The following is a 7,927-nucleotide window of genomic DNA, read 5'->3' as shown; positions in this document are numbered from 1 at the left end:
GCAACGTACATTAATTAGTATATAAAATGTTAAGTGCATTTTCTTTGTATAGTGAAGAAAATAACAGAAGATGGCATCAGGATTGGAGGAATACTCATTAACAACCTGTGATATGCAGATGACACAACCTTGCTTGCCGAAAATGAAGAGGGCTTGAAGCGCTTCCTTATGAAGGTCAAAGACTACAGCCTTCACTATGGATTACACCTGAATATGAAGGTAACAAAAATCCTCACAACTGGACCAATAAACAACATCATGAAAAATGGAGAAAAAAATGAAGTTGTCAAAATTTCATTCTACTTAGATCAACAATCAATGTCCATGGAAGCAGCAGTCAAGAAATCAAATGACATATTGCATTAGGAAAATCTGCTGCAAAAGACCTCTTTAAAGCATTAAAAAGCAAAGATGTCACTTTGATGACTAAGGTGCACCTGACCCAAACCATGATCTTTTCAATAACCTCATATGCATGTGAAAGCTGAATAATAAGAAACAAAGTCAGAAAAAAAAATTGATGGATTCAAATTGTGGTGTTGGCAAAGAATATTAAATATACCATGGACTCCAGAATAACAAACAGATCAGAAGAAAGATAACCAGTAAGCTCCTTAGAAGTGAGGATGACAAGCCTTTGGCTCGCTTACTTTGGACACACCATTAGGAAAGACCAGTCACTAGAAAAGAATATCGTATGTGGTAAAGCAGAGGGTCAGCGAAAATGAGGGAAATGCTCAATGCGATGGATTGACATAGTAGTCACAGCAATGGACTCAAACATATCAATGATCATGAAAATGGTACAAGAATGGGCAATGTTTCCTTCTGTTATACATAAGATCACCAAGACTTGGAGCTGACTCGACGGCAATTAAACAACCACAAGTGTATTTTATCCCAGGAATGCAAAGTTAGTTTAACAGTCTGAAAACAAAATTAAGAAAACCCATTCAGAATAGCATCAGAAAGAATAAAATACTTACAAATATATTTATCAAAGGAAGTACAAGACTTGAACACCAAACACTACAAAACATTTCTGAGAGAAATAAAAGAGATCAAAATAAATGGAGAAACATTCCACATTCATGGATTGGAAGATTCAATATTGCTAAGATGGCAATCATCCCCAAATTGATCTATATAATTAACATAATCCCTACCAAAATCTCAGCAGGTATTTTTGCAGAAGTTGATAAACTGAGCCTAAAAAATATATAGAAATGAAAAGGACATAGAATATCCAACACAATTTTGAAAAATAATAAATTGGAGAATTTACACTACCTTATATAAATCCATAGTAATTAAGACAATATTATATTGCCACAAGGATAGGCTTGTAAATAAATGGAACAGAATTGAGGGGCCAGTAATAAATCCTTACATTATGGTCAGTTAATTTTCAATCAGGATGCCAAGACAATACAAGAAATGGTGCTGGGACAGTTGGTTATCCACATGCAAAAACAAACAGGTGCTTAACTCACACAAAAATGAACAAAAAGCAAAAAACAAAATGGATCATAAACCTAAATGTAAAATCTAAAGCTATAAAACATCTAGGAGAAAATCTTCATGATTTTGAGTTAGGCAAAAGCATGATGATCCATGAGAGAACAAATTGATAAATTGGAGTTCATCAAAATTACAAACCTTTGGTTTCTGAAAAACACCGTGAAGAAAATGAAAATACAAGCCACAACCTGAGAGAAAATATTTGTAAATCATATATTTGATAAAGGGCTTGTATCTAGAATATATAATGAACTCTTAAAACTCAATAATGACAAATATAATTACAAAAATAGGTAAAACATTTGAATAGACATTTCACCAAAGAAGATATATGAATGGCTAATAAGTGCATGAAAAGATGCTCTACATAATTTGTTTCTAGGGGAATGCAAATAAAACCACAATAAGATACCACTGCACACCTCTAGGGAGTGCTGGTGGTGTAGTGGTTAAGAGCTCGGCTGCTAACCAAAATGTCAGCAGTTTGAATCTACCAGCCGCTCCTTGGAAACCCTATGAGGCAGTTCTAGTGTGTCCTATAAGGTTACTATGAGTCGGAATCGACTTGACAACAAGAAGTTTGGTTTTGACACACCCCTAGAATGGCAAATGTTGTGTGATATACTTTTATAATATCAATAAAAAGAGAGCAGCTTCTGAGGCTGCTTATATTCAACCAAATACCTCATGGGCTTTGGTTTCTTGGTTTGGAGGTTTAGGGTCATGGTTTCATAACACGTCCCAGTTAATTGCCCTATTATCATATTTAGTGCTTCTGTTCACCTCTTAGTTCCATTGCATAGTGCCTGGGGTCTTAAAAGCTGGCAAACAGCCATCCAAGGCACAACAATTGGTCTCTTGACCTGGAGCAACAGGGGAAGAAGGAGAGTCAGGAATAGGAGGAGGAAGTGGAATGTGTGGCTAATTGCCTCCATGAACCGCCTCCTTTGCCACGAGACCAGAAGAACTTGATGGTGCCTGGCTACCATTACTGAACGTTTTTGTTCCAAGATTTTATAGTAGAATCCTGATTGAAAAAGTGAAAAGTTCAGAAACGAATTTCAAATTCTCATGGAATCCAGACTTTCTGGAATCATTGAGGCTGGATGAACTCCTGAAATTATTGCCCTGAGATAACCTTTGAACCTTAAACCAAAAAATATCCCCTGAGGTCTTCTTTAAACGAAACAATAGTTTAGCTTTATTAGAAAAGAATGTCTGCCTTGAGCATTGCACTCTTTTTAAAGAACTACCTATATGAAATAAAATTGACAACCCGAAAAACCCCACAAAACTTAATGCCTCATTCCATCAGTGTCATACTACTATTTTTTTTGAACAAATAGTGTAACTCTTTTTCTTTCCAAAATGTATCTGAGTTTATTTTCAGATGTATAGATTTATTTATATTTACTACTACTCCCCTTGCTTTCAAAATGTATAGAGAATTACTTTTCCAATAAAATGTAAAAGTTTGTTTAAAAAACAGAAAATAATAATAATATATTAAAATAAATAATTGTATATATTCAAACTTGTTCAGTGTCTCTAAATGCTTATTTCTTACCTATAGTCAAAGCTTCAAGCAACTGCAAAACACTTTTGTCTTTATGTTAGTATTTCAAGAATCTTTTCAGATCCTATATTCAAAGTCTTTTAATTTGTGTTTGTCAGTAGTAGCTCAGGAGAGTTTAGAAATGGCAGTCTGGTTGGCAGAGTGGCCAGAGTTGGGGGCAGCGGTCTTATATTGTAAGCAAGACTTTTTTTACTGAAGAAATTTTTTTTTTTCTGATGGAGGGTAGTGACTGAAGTTCCCCGAAGCCACTACCTGTCAATGCCTCAAGATTTGGTGTCTTCAATAGCTGTTTATATTTCTTGTCACATGTTTTGACCTTTGACCTATCCCCTTTCAGTTCATGCTAAATTTGGACTGTCTGGTTTGAAAGAGAGATTTCCAAATCTCTCTTGTCTCTATGCATCGCAGCCTGTATACAGTTTAATTCCTGTGCCAGATCATCCTTCTGGAATCTTATCTCAAATATGATTCTCTTGATTCTGCCTAACTAGGAGGGGAATTTAAATTAAATTGTTTTAAAACTGCACCTATAAACCTAAATTAGGTAACAAAACCTGAGGAAAGAGGATAGTTCAATGAAAGTAAGAAATAATTAATTTCATCATCTTTTTTTTTTTTTTAGGGAAAGTAAACAAACAAAAAATTTTTGGTTCATGACAACAAAAACTAGGAAAATGGGTTTAAATATATAGCTGATAAATTTGAAGGAAACCACCGATAGAATTAAGGAGATTAAAGCAAACAAAGTATTGTCTGTATCACCAAAGACAGAAAACAAAGAAATAGCAAGGAAGAAAACAGCAAACAAAAAAAGCACAAATCCAACTTATCCATTATAGTAAAAAAAAAATGTAAAGGGGTTGAACTCTCAATTAAGGCACAGAGATTCTCAGATAGTTTTTGGTTTTTTTAAATACAACTACATATAACTTACAACAATATAGTTGAAATGACAAGTATTAACCTCTAATTAAATATGATAGATCAATGACAACTTTTTATCTTCTCCTCCTCCTAAAAATTCACCCAAATGAAACATTCTTATGATAAAATATTACTAAAGAATTAAATCTACAAAAAGAAAGGAGAGGCAATGACAGCAGAGAGATGGTAACTACATTTTAGAAGTTGAAATTTAGATGAGTTGAATGGTAACATTCAGGGCATAAAGCCATGCCAGTTCACACTGCAGAGCCCCAGAAAAACTCAGAAATTGGAAATAGAAGATACTTTTTGCAGACAGAGAGGATGGCTGAAAACAGGAAGATAGGTTGAAAGTCTGGCTGAGAGGCTAGGAAGATGTGGATCTACTCTCACCCCAGTGGAGAACTACAGATTTACTCTTTGAAGCAGAATTAGAGGTATTCCAGACTTGGGGACACCAGGCACAGCTTTAAGTGGGGTTGTCATACTGTAAAATGGGGAAATAAGTGGAAGTCTGTATGTTAAAAGGTGAAATCCATCAGCCTCCATCCCCCTCTTGGCTCTGAGAATTTTTCCCCTCCCCTCCACATCTCCTCAGAAGATCCTAGGATTGCTACCTGGAGACTCTGGATAGGTCCAGTAAAAAACCTGCAGTTACTGATGGGGGTGGAGGAGAAGAGGAGTGGGATGGGAGGGTGAGGGTGAGGAGGGGGGAGGATAAACTATCGAGAAAGCAATGAAAAGGACAACAACATCATATAAAGACCTATATGGTGCAGAGAAATTAGAGCATAGAAGGCTTCATTATTAAATAGGACTAAAACTTAAACAGTATTCATTATAAGAAATTAGAAACCTATTATATAAAGGAAACTAGGAAGAGAGAATTAATTTTAAAAGCTGAAATTAATGAGCTAAAATTCTATGAAAATAATGGAAAAGATGAATAAATCCAAAATCAGCATTCTCGAAAAGGCCAGTAAAAGAGCCAGATTCTTCTTGAATTTGAGTAAGGACAAAGGAGAGAGAGAGAAATGAGGCAACAACCACGAATACAAGAAAGATGAAAAAAGTTATAAGAAACTATACACAATAAAATATATACAAATCTGTGGCAACAAATTTGAAATCTTGAGAAAATAAATTTCATGGCAAAATACAAATTAACAAAGTGTATCTAGAAAACTTGAGTAGATGAATTACTCTAGAAGAAATAAAATGAGTAGTAAGAAAACATTATTTTCAACTATTCCAGGCTGTATAAAAAGGTGGAAAGATCCCTAATTCATTTTATAAAGCTAGCATGATACTAAGGTAAAAACTTGATAAAGATAATACAAAAAAGAAAACTGTAAGCCCAACCTCATTTAGCAATAGCAAAACAAAAATTCCATATCTTAATAAATAAAATCTAGCATTGTACCAAAGGAATAATACACCAAGAACAAATTCAGTTTATCCAAGAAATGTAACAGTGGACAAAATTTGTTAATATAATCCAACGCAAGAACAAATTGTGGAGAGGGAGGGGAATCTCACGCCAACAGATCTTTAAAATACATCTGATAAAATTCAGCAGCTATTCTTTTTTTTTTTTATTGTTGTAGTTTAAATGAAGTTTACATTTTAAGTTAGTCTCCCATACAAAAATTTATACATATATTGTTATGTGACCCTAATTCCTCTCCCTATACTGTGAGAGCACACTACTCCTTTCCACCCCTGATTCCGCATGTCTATTCAACCAGTTCCTAACCCTCTCTGCCTTCCCATCTCACCTCCGGACAGAAGCTGCCCATTTAGTCTCTTGTATTTACTTGAGCTAAGAGACACACTCCTCACGAGTATCACCTTATGTCCCACAGTCCAGTCCAATCCCTGTCTGAAGAGTCGGCCTTGGAAATTGTTTTAGTTCTGGGCTGATAGAGAATCCAGGGGCTGTGCTTTCTGGGGTTCCTCCAGTCTCAGTCAGAACATGAAGTCTGGTCTTCTTACTAGACTTTGAGTTCTGCACCCTACCTTTCTCCTGCTCCATCAGAGAGACTCTCTGTTGTGTTCCCTGTCAGGCGGTCATTGGTGGTAGCTGGGCGCCATCTAGTTCTTCTGGTCTCAGGCTGATGAAATCTCCGGTTTATGTGGCCTTTTCTGTCTCTTGGGCCAATACTTTCCTTGTGCCTTTGGGGTTCTTCATTCTCCTATACTCCAGGTGGTTGCGACCAATTGATGCATCTTAGATGGCCGCTTGCAAGCTTTTAAGACCCCAGACACCACTCACCAAAGTAGGATGCAGAACATTTTCTTAATAAGCTTTGTTATGCCAGTTGACCTAGATGTCCCCTGAAAGCACAGTCTCCAGATCCGTACCCCTGCTACTGTGTCCCTCAAAGTGTTTGACTGTATTCAGGAAACTTCTTAGCTTTGGTTTAGTCCAGTTGTGTTGACTTCCTTTATAGTGTGTGCTGTCCTTCCCTTCACCAAAGATAATACTTGTCTACTATCTAGTTAGTTAATAACGCTCACCTTCTGTCCCCACCCTCGTAACCATCAAAGAATGTTGTCTTCTGTGTTTAAACTTTTTCTTGAGTTCTTATAATAGTGGTCTTATACAATATTTGTCCTTTTGGGACGAACTAAATTCACTCAGCACGATGCCCTCCAGATTCCTCCCTGTTATGTTTCACAGCTTCATCGTTGTTCTTTATTGTGGCGTAGTATTCCATTGTGTGGATATACCATAATTTGTTTATCCATTCGTCCGTTGATAGGCAGCTAGGTTGTTTCCGTCTTTTTGCTATTGTGAACAGTGCTGCAACGAACATGGGTGTACATGTATCTATTCGTGTGATGGCTCTTATGTCTCTAGGATATATTCCAAGGAGAGGGATAGCTGGATCATATGGTACTTCTATTTCTAAGCTTTTTAAGGAAGTGTCAAATTAATTTCCAAAGTGGTTGTACCATTTTACACTCCCACCAACAGTGTATAAGTGTTCCAGTGTCTCCACAACCTCTCCAGCGTTTATTATTTTGTGTTTTTTGGATTAATACTAGCCTTCTTGGGGTGAGATGATATCTCATTGTAGTTCTGATCTGCATTTCTCTAATAGCTAATGATCATGAGCAATTCTTCATGTGTCTGTTAGCCTCCTGAATATTTTCTTCAGTGAAGTGTCTGTTCATATCCTTTGCCCATTTTTTAATTGGGTTATTTGTCTTTTTGTTGTTGAGGTTTTGCAGTATCTTGTAGATTTTAGAGATTAGACACTAATCGGATTTGTCGTAACCAAAAATTTTTTCCCAGTCTGTAGGTTGTCTTTTTACTTTTTGGTGAAGTCTTTTGATGAGCGTAAGTGTTTGATTTTTAGGAGTTCCGAGTAACCTAGTCTCTCTTCTGGTGCTTGATCATTGTTAGTTATGTTTCCTATTGTGTTTATGCCATGTATTAGGGCTCCTAGTGTTGTCCCTATTTTTTCCTCCATGATCTTTATCGTTTATGATTTTATATTTAAGTCTTTGATCCATTTTGAGTTAGTTTTTGTGCATGGTATGAGGTATGGGTCTTGTTTCATTTTTTTGCTGATGGGTATCCAGTTATGCCAACACCATTTGTTAAAGAGGTGGTCTTTTCACCAATTAACGGACTTTGGGCCTTTGTCAAATATCAGCTACTCATAGGTGGATGAGCTTATATCTGGATTCTCAATTCTGTTCCAATGGTCTACGTATCTGTTGTTGTACCAGTACCAGGCCGTTTTGACTACTGTGGCAGTATAATAATAGTTTCCAAAATCAGGTAGTGTGAAGCCTCCCACATTGTTCTTCTTCTTGAGTAATGCTTTACTTATTTGGGGCCTCTTCTCTTTCCATATGAAGTTGGTGATTTGTTTCTCCATCTCATTAAAAAAT

This window comes from Trichechus manatus, unplaced genomic scaffold (genome assembly GCF_000243295.1).
Source record: "Trichechus manatus latirostris isolate Lorelei unplaced genomic scaffold, TriManLat1.0 scaffold00026, whole genome shotgun sequence".
NCBI classification, from domain to species: domain Eukaryota; kingdom Metazoa; phylum Chordata; class Mammalia; order Sirenia; family Trichechidae; genus Trichechus; species Trichechus manatus.
Note: the sequence above shows the minus strand (reverse complement) of the source record.